Source organism: Indicator indicator, chromosome 23 (genome assembly GCF_027791375.1).
Source record: "Indicator indicator isolate 239-I01 chromosome 23, UM_Iind_1.1, whole genome shotgun sequence".
NCBI lineage: Eukaryota > Metazoa > Chordata > Aves > Piciformes > Indicatoridae > Indicator > Indicator indicator.
The window spans coordinates 12,581,861-12,597,225 of record NC_072032.1 but is presented as its reverse complement, the minus strand read 5'-3'; the positions used below and the strand labels follow the sequence as shown (position 1 = coordinate 12,597,225).

Below are 15,365 nucleotides of genomic sequence, written 5' to 3'. Positions count from 1 at the left end.
GACTTTGTTTGGTGATACAAGTGCAGGAACAAAATAAAACAGAGGAGGAAAGTTTTGTCCTGTTTCCCACCAAGGCACTACAAAATCTTCACCAGTGGTGCTGCTTTTGCTACCTGTTGCAAAGACCAACTAAGGATCTGTTCCTTACACACAGTAAAATAAACACCCAGGTTGTTTTCTGCAATTTACTTCTCACAAGCTAGAAACACTTTCTGCTATTAAACCTGACCAATTTATGTCACAGACAATTTAGGATCATAATTGTTAATAGTTTGCTTACTTAGAGCTTAATTTTCCCTAATGTAATCTGTTCCTAGGACTTAATTAATTCAGTTACATTAAAAAAAATTTGGTTAGAAATAGCTGTTAAAAGAGACTGTTCATTCTGGATACAGGAAAATATGCTACACATTTCTTAGCAGTACAGATTTTTAATTAAGTTTAAATGACAGTAGGAGATTCATTTATCCATTTGCCAAAAAGCTAATTGTGCACTGAAGGAATCAGCAGGGCAACCACAGGAATCAACATCTATCTCATGGTGAGGACTGGGAAAGTCTCTTCCAAGTGCCAAGCAGAACTTCAGCTCAGCTGCAAAACCCAACTGCCACTTTGATAGCATCCATGTCCTTCAGAGATGTTTGCTACTACGTTCTTAGGAATAATGATGTACCCTTAAGTAGTGCACATCAAAACAGATCAGAACATTAATTAGGTTAATTCCAGATAATATTCTAAAGCTTGTGTTTATCTGATCTGAAAAGGTACCTGAAAACAGCACACCAGCTATCAGGCTTCCTCTAATGCCACATCAATTGAAAGATCAAAACAATCTGGCTGCTTTCCAGATGAACAAAACTAGCTGGCTATATGGACTGATTAAAAATGTATAATTAAGAGCTTTGTTTTCTTTATCATTTCCTTAGCATAAAATATTCAGCAAAGAAGGACATTTGGCTACCTCTAACTAGCCAACAACATCTCAAAAGGCACATGTCAAAGGAGGTAATGGCCAAGTACTTGGCCACAAAATATCCTGAGTAAAGGAAAGGCAATTTGAACTCTGCTGACCTTTCAGTAACAAAAGGAATTTCGAACTGATTGAGCTTGATAACTCCCCTCCTGAGAAGGACTTGGGGGTACTGGTTGACAGAAGCATGACAGGAGCCAGCACTGAGGGCTCACAGCCCAGAGCCAGCCTGTCCTGGGCTGATCCCCAGCAGCCTGGTGAGCAGGGGCAGGGAGGGGATTCAGCACCTCTGCTCTACTCTGCTGAGCCCTGCCCTGGAGTGCTCAGCACAGCACAGACAGGGACCTGTTGGAGCAGAGCCAGAGGAGGCCACAGCAATGCTGGGAGGGCTGGAAGCCCTCTGCTGTGAGGCCAGGCTGAGAGAGTTGGGGTTGTTCAGCCTGGAGAAGAGAAGGCTCCAGGGAGACCGTCTCTGGCCTTGCAGTATTTAAAGGGTCTACAGGAAGGATGGCGACTGACTTTTTACAAGAGAATAGTGATAGGACAAGGGGTAATGACTTTAAATTGAAAGAAGGTAGACTTAGCCTTCACTGTGGAAGTGGTGAGAGACTGGTACAGGCTGCCCAGAGAAGTTGTGGATGTCCTATCCCTGGAAGTGTTCCAAGGCCAGGTTCGGTGTGATCTAGAGGAAGGTGTCCCTGTCCATGGCAGGGGGGTTGGACTAGGTGATCTTTAAGGTCCCTTCCAACCCAACCCATTCGATGAAAACAGGACCTAAGACTGGCAGCCCTGTTTCTGCACCTGTTCTTCCCCTGCCAACAATTCAGGATTATTTACATGCCATGTTCTTCTCTGTCTCCACTGAGGTACAAAGTGACTCAATTCACACCAGCACAGCCTGTCTTCTCTCATGCTACTTCATATGAGATGTGAGTAAAGGGGAAATTGGCAATGATATTTTGAACAGGACACACTCCTAGGATAGAATTGTAAAGGAAAGAAAAACAAAAGTCCAATTAACTTCTGAAACCAGAAAAGTGCAACAGAGAAGGCACAACGTGAAGCAGGCTACTGGAGCATGGTGCTTGCTGTGAATTGAGAAGGTATCATAAGGTCCCTACTGCTAGATCCATTAACCTCACCTAGCAGGTGGGAGAACGCCACAGCACTCATGTTCTCAAAGTCTGTGGGACCACACAGCACTGAAACCCACAGAAATGCAGAGATTTTTTTATTTAAAGACAGTACCAGCACCAAAGCTAATGAGCAAAAAAGCAGGTACATAAGACTGAGGGGGAAGGAGCTCCAAGGGCTTCCATGGAGACAAAGCCACCAGCCAAACAAGCTGCAGGTGACATTTATGTACAGCTCCCTCTCTTTCCTCCTCAGTACCTCCACTGTCTCTTCTTTTCATGGTTAGAGGCAAGGATTTAATCTGACCTTGGAGAATACAGACAACAGTAAGAGAATGCTGTGGTCTGAATGCTGAGTGCCTGTGCTTCTGCCAAAGGACCAGCTGAAACACAAACAGTTTTTAGGTATTCTTGAGCACAGCCAAAGTCATCAAAACTGTCACTCTGCCCCCTATGACAGCAATGTGGAAAGATTGCCCTTCTGCTCAAGAGGAACAGTGTTGCCTGCTTCAGTTCTCATTTAGGCACTAATAGAAGGAGCTGTGGTGACACACGTGGCAGAACACACAGCTTGCTCTTGGTGTTCTCCACTCAACAGCAGCAACCAGCCAACTCCAGCAGTCTCAGCACTGAGACTCCAAGAAAGCCTGAGCCAATCTGGCAACCCAGCTGCACCACCTGAAAGGTGGCCTTGGCTCTGCCACACGCTGCTCCTGTTTCACACATTCTGTCAACATCTTTCCTGACCCTAGGCAAGCCTTTAAGACAGCAGAGGGATAACCATAGGAATGCAGGACTTTTTGCTGGTATTTTTGAGCTGACTATGCTCACTAAGGGATGAGACAAACTCAGCAGCAACCCAAGGGAGATCACAGTAGCCAGGTGAGTTTGGAACCTCTCCAGAGAAGAAGACTCCACAACCTAGAAGGAAATTCCACAGTCTAAGAAACCATGAACTTCTTAAAACAACCTCACAAAGCCTGTTCTAACCGTTGGTGCTCTAGGAGAACATACTCCAGCTTTGCTTGGGTAGCTTTGTGTCATGGTATGCTGAAAGTTTATTTTTGGATGCCAGGGGATCAACTGCCCTTGGTCCTCTTTCATCTGGAAAAGATTGAGCAGGTCAGTCTCCTCAAGACCCAAACTGTTTGCATTGAGATGCACCAAGTACACTTTGGCTTTTTCACAAAGGGATAATGGAATACAAATTTCACTGAGTGAAGACATTTGACAGTGAAAGGTGGATGTTGGGTCTCCAAAAGGGAAGAGAAGCACTACAGCTCCTCACCTCGGGGCAGGGTTAATGCTCAGTTAAGTGCAAAGCAAAACCTACTCTGAAAAAAAACAAAAGATATTTGCATCCCTAAGGAAGAAGCAAAGCTTGTTACAGACCAAGATTTCATCACCATCTTAACCCTTCCATAAATGCTGCCCCCTGTAAGCGTTTCTTCCCATACTTCCCAAACCCCATCAGGAGTGTACGGTGTATTTGCAGCAGCAGAGCAAATCAGATCCCACAGCCCACTGCAGCTGAAAACTCATCTTTGCTGAGCTAGCTTTGAGGTGCATCCCTAGCCTGGTCACAGTCACTTGGCACCACTTCACACCATGAAGGCAGAAGGACATTTCCTGTCAGAAGCCCTAAGGATCCATTTTAAATGAACAGCAAAACTACATTTTGAGGTTAGGAGGAACATTTCAGGTAACTTGATCTCTGTAAGTCTTCAAAAGCTGCAAGAACAACTTGTTGCACAGGAAAAGAATCTGTAGACAGGAAAGTTTAACCACAAAGAGAGAAGAAAAGGTCTCACAGCAATTAATTGTAACTTCCAAAACTCTGACACACAACAACTTGAAGTGCAGCATGATTCAGAGGTGGGAGATCTCAGACAGCTCGTAAGACACCTGATGGTGTAGGTGTGGACATGAGGAGGAGGAGGAGGAGTTGTGACACTCAGGTGAAAGCTGACAAATTTGGGTAGGGGATAACTACCCACAGCTGCAGCATCAACTGATCTGACAGCTAAGGGTCCAGCAGAGCTGGATCACAGAAAGCAGAGAAGTCCCAGACCTAAGCCCAGGTTGATCTGCTCCTGCTTGCAGTGAGAGAGTTACTCATTGCTCATGAGAAGCTCAAACCCCACCCAAGCACCCACAACAGACTGCTGCTTCGTATTACACAGAAGAAAAACTTGTGGCCAACTTGGTGCACCTGCTCAGATTTACATTCTACAACAGATGAAAATAAAATCTCCACTAAAATTTGATTTTCACACCTACTAATACAAGGCAGGCTGCTGCTGGGTGAAGGCCCAATGAAAGAGATAAACGACTTACTCCTCACTTTGCTGCAACACTAACCAAGCCATTGAGCTTTACGGCACAAACACTTGATACTGTGCAAATATAAAAACCAGTTCACTTCTGAACTCAGACCGGGCTGGAAATCGATTTATATTCCAATACTGTGCCTCCTTACTGCAGCAGTCACAAATTGTCACTTTTCAGCTAATTGGCTGCAGTCAGCAGCTGGCTCAGAAATGCCAATTATCTGAGCTTTGTCTCCCCATGCGAACTCTCAGATTGCTGTGCAGAGCAAACGGGGCCAGAGCTGCCTCTAAATTACAAACAGGGCTTAAGATTTAGTTCCCCCCCACCCCCAACTCTCTGCATCAGAAAAATTACCACACAAATCTGACAAAGGGGAAGTATTTGCTCAATAAACAGCCAGGTGCTGAATAGTGATGCTCATCTCAATTTAAAGAGCACTAGCAAACAATGTTCTGCAAAGTCCCATAATTGGAAGAGCAATCTCAGATCAGACCCTGCACACCTCCTCAGCACAGTAACACATCAGCAAATGCCACAGGAAACCTGAAGCAAGGCCAGAAGAAAAGCAGGTCTTCTGAACAAGGAATGTGGTCTAGTGGAAGGCGTCCTGGCCCACAGCATAGGGGTTGGAACTAGATGATGGCAATGGCTTTAAACTGGAAATTTAGGTTGGCCATAAAGAGGAAGTTCTTCAAAATAGGTGTGGTGAAACACTGGGATAGGTTTCCCAGAGAGGTGGTGGAGGCCCTATCCCTGCAGACATTTATGGTCAAACTTGATGGGACCCCTGCTCACTGCAGAGAGGTTGGTCAAGATGACCTTCCAGCATCCCTTCTGACCCAGTGCATCCTGTGGGTCTATTCTATGATCTTTAAGGTCCCTTCCAACTCAAACCATTCTGCGATCCTATGAATACCAGGCAAATACCTTAGAACTAAAGACCCACAGACCTCTGCTGCATCCAATCTCTATCCTGTCTGTGCACTGAAGGTGGCAATGATCATGCAAGAAAAGAGTTAGAATCATAAAATCACTTTGCTTGGAAGAGACCTTCAAGATCATCAAGTCCAACCATTAACCCAGCACCACCAGGCCACCACTAAACCATGTCCCTCAGCACCACATCTCCATGGCTTTGAAACCCCTTCAGGGATGGGGACTCCACCATACCCTGGGCAGCCTAAGGCCTAGACAACTCTTTTGGGGAAGAAATTGTTCCCAATATCCAACCGGAGCCTTCTGTGGTGCAACTTGAGGCCCTTTTCTCTCATCCCAATACTTGGCACTGGGGAGAAAAGAACACCACCACCTCACAGAGCATCTTTCCAGCCACTCTACCCCAAACCCACTGTACATCTTCCCCAAGTACCAGACACTGCTGTTTAGAGGTATTAGTGAAGGATCCTGTTCCTTGGCTTTGTGCCCAGCACAGCTCTGACACCACCTGCATGCAGGGTAAGTTACTTTCCTCAGCAAACCAACTGTTTCTGGAGAGTTTCAACATGGAAAGTATTAAAACTGAAGTGCAGAAGAGCTCAGACATCCTCTCAAACCCTGAAAGCCCAGTTAAATGGTGAGCTTTATGGTCTACAAGCACTTGTGTGCCACAAGCTTAGGAGGAATAAAAGTTGTTTTCTTAATGCACTTGCAGTGTAAATACACCAGTGGGATTCAAGAGTAAGAAGGAGAGTAAAGCAGCTAAAGCCCTATCAGCCTTTTCTTTTTCTTTTTTTTCAGGCTGCAAAATAGCTGCCAGATGGAAACAGGCACAACCTTATGTCTGGAACCACTTCTGACCAGACCAGACACTGGAAATCTATACAAGACAGAGACTGGTGTGGTGGTGGTTTTAATGGAGGAAAAACTCCACCTCTTCCCTGAAGAAGCTGTGATTGCTAAGGATCATATGGGATGAGAGATTTAAAACATTTATTAATCTGCACTACAAAAGGTTTGCAATATTCCAGCCAAAAAGTCTCTACAGAAACTTTCAACATTTTATACCCTCAATAAAGTAGTAAAAGAAGTAAATATATTTATATGACATATAAATCAACTATATATAGTTCAAAGTATATATTCACATATTATTATATCTATATATTATTATAATAATGATCAGGGAGCTGGAGCAACTCTGCTACAAGGACAGGTTGAGGGAGCTGGGGTTGTTCAGCCTGGAGAAGAGAAGGTTCCAGGGAGAGCTTCAACCCCCACAGACAAAATATTCAGGTAGTTTGAAGACACTTTGGGTCAAGGTGTAGGAACCAGGACAGTGCTCGTCCTGCATGCTGCATGCAAAAGAAACTGTTTTAAGAAATAACCACACATGACACACGGCATTGAGGGGGGGAAAAAAAAGAATAAACAAACAAACAAACAACAACAAAAAAGGAGGAGAAAAAAAAAAGAAGAAAAAAAAGGGGAGGAAAAACAAAAAGGAGAAAAAAAAACAACCACAAAATTGTCCCCAAACTGTATTCTTCTGGGCTAGCTCTCCACCCTGCTGGTCAGTGCTGCTATGAGCAACATTTGCCAATATGGTTTAAAAAAAAAAAAAAAAAAAAAAGAAATACAATCCCTAAAAATATGAAGCCAGGAAAATAAGTGAGAGCAAAAGAAGTCTCAGTGACACTCCAGAAATGGTTTGTTTTCAACAAAAGCAGCCCCACAGAGCTGTCTGAGAGCTGTTATTTGCGTGCTGGGGGCTCTGTCTTCATGTCTGGCAGCTCAACAAGCCAGAGGCTTTCTGGTTTGTCACCCTCTGTTAGCAGGGGATATATTTTCCCCTGGTGGTTTAGCCAGGCTTATGTACTGCAGCACTGGAGCACCCTGGCTTCTTGTATTTTATTGGCAGTGCACTTGTCTTCTCTTCATTAACTCTGCTTGCTATTCTCTGCCTCTTTAAACCAGCTTTCCCACCAGGAAATACATCCAGCTCTTTTGGTAGCTGTAAAAGCTTCACAGCTCTGGCCCACATCACTCGTTCCCTGAGATATATTTGAGCTTGAGGTTTCCATTTACATTCAGTGGTGGCACAGTCTATGTTCAAGAGCTATTCAACACAGAAGTGCAGCAAGTATAAGCACAGCATCACCCTGGGCCTCACCCAGGAGAAGTTAATTGCCTAATATGGACTTTGCTTCCATAGAAAATTAATTTTGCATGGTTTAGATATTATGCTTCCCAGCCCTGCATCTGAAAAGGAAAAAAAAAAATAGATCAGCTTCCTTAAAAGTAAGGCAATCCATACATATCTTCCTCTCCTATCCAAAAAACCCTCATCCTAAGAAATCCTCCTGGTGTTATTAAATCTGAATCTCAGTCTATGTCTCTCCGCTCTCCTATAACTTTGCTTATTTATGCAGCTACAGTTGTGCAGCAGCCACACGAGCAGACTCCCAATGCTGTGTGCAGATAGGACAATAAACCCTGCCAACGTTGAGTCAGTGCAGTTCATCCCCAGTGCAGCTCAAGCTGGAGACAGAAAACCCCAAGATTTCAGCAGTTGGGGAAAAGGACAAAAAGCACAACAGCACTTGAGCAACCGTTGAGGTTGCTGAAGCCACCACCACCACAGCAAAAAGTGGCCACACATCCCAGCAAGGGTTAACTGCCTTTGAGAGAAACCCTAGATCTGAAGGCTTTAAGAAGCTACTAACAAAAATGTTACTCAATATGAAAGGGCCCAACTTCTAAAAGGAGGAAAATGTCACCAGTGGATGCCAAAAGTCAGGCGACAGGAGCAGATAAAAAGGAAGCAGCTGTTCCATGTTTTAAAGTATCATTTAACTGTTCTGTTTTAAATCTTTCCATCCCCAGCAGAAGATGTCAGTTTGCCTGCTCTGACCAAAAAAAAAAAAAAAATAAAAAAAAAAAATCAGCATGTAATTGCATGTCTCCAAAAGTAATTACATTCAACAGCAAATTTCATCAGATTAACAAATTGATTTACGTTTCATTGTTCGCTTTAAAGGGAACCTCTCACCGCAGCGAAAGGGATGGAGCGAGAGAGGCTCCAAAGCACCTGCAGCCAGCTGTAAACAAAGGCAAGGGACATCATTAGCAAACGACTTTGGCATTCAGAAGCAAAGCAAACAGCACCGTTTTGGAGAAGAGTCGTCCCAGCGAGCTAGGGGTGCTTAGATCTCCACACCTAGCTCTGTTCCTCGTTAGAGGTGCGTGAGGCACGCTGAGGACCTGGCAGGGAAGAGATGAAGCCCACCCTTCTCAGTAGGGTCTCAAGCCTACATAATTATTTTACCACAGCAGAATATTTTATTCTCTTTGGCCAACAAGAAGTTTCCCTCTGCTTGCCCCTCACCGAGAGCTTTCAGTCAATTAGCCTGTGGCTTTTGATTAGAGAACGATGTTAATTCAGAGAAAGGCTGGAACTCTGCAGGGCCATGTCCATTCCTTGGGGATATTTATGTCCTGTATCAAATATCCAGTGTTTCCTCCAGATACTAACCAGGGGCTCAAGAGTCTGTCACAGCCCCTGCTCTTTAACAGCACTTCAGTTTCTTCTCTCTGTCTTACCCTGTGCATTATCAAAGCCTTTCAGTGAGGCTGCAAACCTCAAAGAGGTAACCCTAGAGAGCAGCACCACCAGCAACATTCACATCACCTCACAGAGTTCAAAAGCCTTAAATAAAAGGAAGGTGGAAGTGTGGGATCCAGCATTCCCCCAGCTCCGTTTTGAAGCTGAGGGCTACTGTCTTCCTCAGCTGGCAGGAGCTAAGGGTACCCCAAAGCTTTAGCTGGCTGTAGCAAAGTGTCATCCATCACTTCTCTCTGCAAGAAGACAAATGCTTCCCCAGCCACATTAAACATGGACTGGCAAGCAAAATGAAAGCTTAATTGAAACTGGTGTTAAGATTCCTGCTAATGGAGACCACCTGTTTTATGGGTAACGTTGGCAATAAAAATAGCAGGATGGGGAAAGAGCATCAGAAGAAGAAATTTAATCCAAAACTGCTTTAATGATGGAGACTTCCTTTGAAAAATGAGAACTTGAGAAGATTTTGGTATTTGCATACTGCTGGACACAGGAACCATGAAACATTAAAGTAATGATGATAAAGATCAGAGCAAGAGCTTTGTCTGAGGATTGTGAAGACTTTGTAGGAATGTAATTCCTGGCACTTTATGAAATATTGGCTACTCTTCCCCACTTACAAAGCCACGTTCAGCACAAGAAAAAATGAGCCTGCTTTAATCAGCCAGACAGCCACTCTTTAGGGGAGTCTCAGTCTAGTTTATAACTCATCTCTGCTCTGAGATCCAGCTGACACCAGCAGCACATGGCCCCACGTGAACTTCGCCTACATGCTAAAGCTAGCAGTATCTACTGGCTTAAGCAAAGGACACCTCTCCAGAGCTACTGCCAGCTCTGCATAGCCAAGGAGATGGGAAGAGAATCTGCTCTCTTGCAGATCCTTCCATACGTTTTCAGCTGATCGCTGTAAACCAGAAGGAACTTCCTACAGGAAGTCATCAGTGAAATTTACACAAACCCAGAGCAAAGCCTTCAGCTGCAAGGAGAGCAGAGCAGAAGTCTTCTGATGCACAGGAATAAACAGAGCTTAGGCTGTTACTTTAAACTAACAACTAATGAAAAGAAGGAAAGGTCACAACAGCGTATCAAAGTTCATAATCACAGCTCTTGATCTGCACAAGCTTGAGAAGCGGTCCTGTGTCAGGTTCCTGAGGTTCAACAAGGCCAAGTTCAAGGACCTGCACCCAGATCAGGGCAATCCTGGTATCAACACAGGATGGGGGATGAAGAGAGGCAGCCCTGTGGAGAAGGACTTGGGAATGTGGCTGGGTGAAGAGCAGGACATGAGCCAGCACCAAGTACTCACAGGCCAGAGCCAGCCTGTCCTGGGCTGATCACCAGCAGTGTGGGCAGCAGGGGTAGGGAGGGGATTCTGCTCCTGCAGTGCTGGGGCCAGCTCTGGAGTCCTCAGCACAGCACAGACAAAGACCTGTTGAGAGTGGGACCAGGGGAGGCCACAGCAATTCTGGGAGGCTCTGCTATGAGGCCAGGCTATGAGGCCAGGCTGAGAGAGTTGAGGTTGTTCATCGTGGAGAAGAAAAGGCTTCAGGGAGACCTTCTGGTAGCTTTTCAGTGCTTAAAGTGGTGATTGGAAAGCTGGGGACAGACTTTTTGTCAGGGCCTGTTGTGACAGAACAAGAGGTGATGGTTTGAAACTATAAGAGGGAGATTTAGACTAGAGAGAAGGAAGAAATGTTTTACACTGAGGGTGGTGAGACCCTGGTCCACATAGGTGGTAGATGCCCCATCCTTGGACCTTCTTTAAGTGAACCTCCCTGGGCAGGAGGATTGGACTTGATCTTCTCCTGAGGCTCCTTCCAAGCCCTGCCATACTGTGACACTGTAAAAGCCAAGTGGCAGGCAGCAGTTTAAGTGACTTCAAGATTTCCCACTAGCTGTCAAACACTTCCAGTCCTCACACAGCAGCAGCAGCACCGTCCACCGCTCCTCCATCAGCGGCATGCACAGCAACGCTGAGGAGCTGGGGTGGCACTTTTCTGAAGCCAACCATGGTGATGAAGTGCCAAGCAAACAACACACAGTGAGACTCTACAACTGGTATACTCTGTATGCAAGAGGCTGCAAAAATCCTTTTGCCTCTTTTTGCTCCTTGAAGCATTTGGCTGATAATTAACGTTTAAGCGCATTCAGATTGAAATACTTCAAGCAACTCAGGAGAAAGAGAGGAGGCAATTGCCAGTTAATGACACAATTACAAACTCTGCTTTGTCCTTAATCAGCTGCTAGGCGCCTTCCACACACTCTGAAAGTAGAGATCAATGCGAAAGGCTTTTGTGGCAAGGGCTCTGAGTCTAGGAGAACAAAGATCTAGAATCAAATGGGACAGAAAGTTAATGAAAACAAGGGTTTGGGTATGGAACAAGAGGAGAACACAAGTTTTTGTTTAGTGAGGGGCAGAAAACACGGACAGCAGCCAGCTATAATGGAGCAGAAAGCTTACAGCCATTACACAAGGTGGAAATTTGCTGTATTAGCAGCTCTGAATTTCACCCCCTCTGCGTTCAGGAGAGTGACTGGCTCACTGGAATCTGCTCCAGGCAGATCAGTGCTAGTGTAAACGTCCTTAAAAACTGCTGACACTTACACCAGAATTGAAGGGAATTTCCAGCTCTCACGACCAACTACTTCTCAGCTCCAGAACTGAAATTTTGCCTCTGAGTGAGATGACTTTTGTCTGGATTGAAACCCATGAGAAGAAGTCCCCCGGAAGTTTCTGCACCAAACTTGCTTGCTTCTTACTGTAACGTTGTAGATCTGATCATTTGCATCCCATATTTGTGCTATTATTTATGTTCTACAGATCTTTCTACTGAGATACATACTGAGAAACCAGCAAAGCAAATCTACAACAGATGAAGAAAACAGAAAAAATAGTGAGGGAAAAAGACCATATTACATTCACCTGACAAAAATCAACCCTAAAACATCCACTCATATCCTCTTCTGAAGGGGGCATTCTCCCTTCAATGGAAGATCAGGAATACTTAGGGCAGCTCCTTCCAAGCAGGACAAAGGTAAAGAGCTGTGAAAGGTTTGCACAACACTTAGAAAGTCACCGCGGCAGTGCCAGGGAAAGTTTGTTAGCAGAGAAGAGCCACAAGGCAGAGAGAAAGGAAGCACCAAGATGTTTTTGACAAGACCTTACCTGGGTTTTCAAGAGAGCTTGGCAAGCCAAGGTTTTGAGTGACCTCCTCAGCGAAGCCTTCATAGTCAGAAACCTCTCAGAGATGTTAGGGAGCAGATTGCTGCGTTCTGAAGCATTTCTGCACTCCACAGCTTTAGTCCTTCTACCAAATAATCACTGTAAATCCTTGAAGCAGGCAGGGAACGACATCTTAAACCAATATACTCAACAACAACAAAAAAAAACCAACCCTGAGCTGAAGTGGTTTTGAAGAGAGGTGGAGCAAAAAGTGAAAAAACCCACAAGCCAGAATGCAGGGTTGGCAGGGACACAGCTATCTCTGACACAAAAGAGCATTTATGCTCTCCAAGGCCAAATTTTCACAGGCCAGAGAGGGAAAGAGAGAGAGACTTCAATCAAGGACTTCAGAATAAAGTTTCTAATATTGAAAACAAGCCAGGAAAAGAGACTCTGCGCTGGCTGATTATTGTGATACTCAACCAACCACAAAAATCCACCCCAAATATCAGCTGGCCATGGCACACTGCACAGGAACAGACCAAACACGTGTGAGCTGCCAGGTGACGCAGACACACTAGCAGAGAATATTTTCCAGCAGTCTGGCAGCAGCTGAGTTTCACTGACTTCATCATCCTTCTTATATTAAAAACACTCCCATTCCAAAAGGGAAATTGAAACACGTTCTGTAGCTGCAGAAAGCAACTTTTATCCAGTGAAATATGCAGGTAGTTAACAACAGAACAAGAAGGAATGGCCTCAAGCTGCAACAGGGTAGCTTTAGGCTGGACATCAGCAAAAAAATTTCACAGCAAGAGCGGTCAGGCATTGGAATGTGCTGCCCAGGGAGGTGGTTGAGTCACCAGCCCTGGATGTGTTTAAAGGTCATTTAGATGTGGTGCTTGGGGTTATGGTTCAGGGGTGAATCTTGTAGAGCAGGGTTAATGGTTGGACTTGATGCTGCCAAGGGTCTTTTCCAACCTGAATGATTCTGTGGTTCTGTGAAAAGGAGGTGCAGGTGAGCTTCCTGGGGCAGCCCATCACCAAGTAACAAAGGAACTGCTAGGCCTGAGACACTTAGCAACAATAGGTATTGGGAGAAAGATGGCAGAAAAGCTTTAATTTGGGGAAAAAATGCTTTTGTTGCTTATGAACTGAAGAGCAAACTAATGGAAATCATACAGACCACATATTCCTGGATGTGATATTGCTGCCAGACTTCTCCATGATAAGGGTCTCTCAATCAGTACGAGCTGCTGCTATTTTAGACTTTGCTTTGGCAAGTAACAAGGGCATTCAGAAGAGCTGGTGATAGAAAATGAGCTTGGATGGAGAGCACACAAGCACATTCATATTAAATGAAAGATAAAACAAGGGAAGTGGTGTAAGAGAACCACAGTTCACTCTTTTCAACTATGCAAAATGACATAATACTGTAAAATAAAGTGAACTAAGGAGATAAGGAATGGGAAAGCAGCCATCTAAGCAGTCCTCTCAGGTCAAAGATGCAAAACTGTTTGAAAGCTGCAGCCTCAGAACTAACCTCAAAAGGACATTAGGGACAATTAAAGGAATCTATGTATTACGGAGGGGAAAGGGATTCATTAGCACAAAGCCAGCAAGCAGTTGAGAGATAAACTAAGAACTGCCAAATGTCAAGCTGTGCCAGACCTCAGCACACAATAAACAAAATAGCAAGAGATACTTCAGCCACACAGCTGAAGGAGATCAGAAAGGGAAAGAAAAGCAGGTGTGCTGTAAGGGTGGGCAAGAGATTAAACCCATCAGATGCATCCTACAAACTACACTGGAGTCCTTAATGGAGGACAAGGATACTGAACATAGGTGCAAGGCAAAGCATCTAATGGGAACATGACTATGAAAGGATACAGCCAAAGAGGAGACAAAACTTAAATGTTCTGATGCATTCAAAGCCAGTAAAAGCAAGAGATATGGCATATGAAATAATATCTCTGGTAGCAAGGCTGTCTCTTGTTCAGGACCTCTTGTGACAGGGCAAGGGGAGATGGGTTTAAACTAAAAGTGGGAGATTCAGAAGAGAGCGAAGAAAGAAAGGTTTTTTTTACACTGAGGATGGTGAGACACTGGCCCAGGTTCCCTACAGAGGGGATGTTTCCCATCCCTGGAAACATTCCTGGTCAGGCTGGACGGGGCTCTGAGCAGCCTGCCCCAGTTGCAGATGTAGCCATAAGGATGAGCAAAGTGAAACAGTGCCATAAAAGGACCTAGGAAGGTTCATAGAGACAGCAGAGATATCCTGTAGAAAGCAATGCCCGACCAAAACTGTACAAGTGAGATTAATACAAGAGAGCACAGAGGAAAAACAAATGAGGCTACTGCACCTGAATAACCTGTTTCACAGGACAAGATGATAAGGGTTTGTGCTGCTTAAAGCCAACAGACAAACACTAAAGGCTGATAGAGGATATGACCTGTACGAATTCATCCAGGGAAAGCAGGAATCTCAGCAGCAAAGCAAGATGATGAATGGGACCTTTAAGCTCAAGGATGACACTGACATAGGAAAAGTGGAAATTCACCATACGTACAGGTAGAGTGGGGACTGGAGTAAGCACAGGAGAGCTTAGGGGATAGAAGGCAGCACTGCTCTTAATCTGAGGTATTAACACACTTCTGCACCAAGAAATAGCAAATAAACAAACCAGGTTGAGGCGCAGTCCAGCACTGATTATGGAAAGTCAACTATCAACCAATCTAACCTGTAAATTAAATAAAACCTGATTTTATTCTGACTCCTGTGATTACTGTTTTGATAAAAGAGAAGCCTGAATAAATCATTACAGAGGTGCTAAACAAATCATTACACAGGTGCCCACCTCTGTAGGCAGCACCTTTCGCCTTGCAAGCAGTGCTTATCTCAATGAAAATAACGAAGCTTAGGACCTGCTGAGTGCCCAGTGACAGGAACTTGCAGCTCTAGCAAACTCCTTCACAACTTATAATTAGGACTAGACAATGAACTAAAACTTTGCCAATTCACAAAGAAAAAACTCTGCAGCTGGAAAATGGTTACCAATATTGTGAGTCTTTGTTTAGTCCAACAACAGTATCTATACATTTGAAGCCAGATTCATACAACAGTTTGGGTTGGAAGGGACTGTAAGATCATCTAGTTCCAACCCCCCCAGGGATACCTTGCACTAGACCAGGCTGGTCAAGGCCTCACCC

General features: G+C 44.6%; 1 protein-coding gene across 1 annotated transcript in view; it reads right to left on the bottom strand.

Moving 5' to 3' along the window:
* The window catches only part of ATRN (attractin), a 143,746-nt gene that overhangs the window by 41,121 nt on the left and 87,260 nt on the right, over nucleotides 1–15,365 (bottom strand). The window lies entirely within an intron of this gene.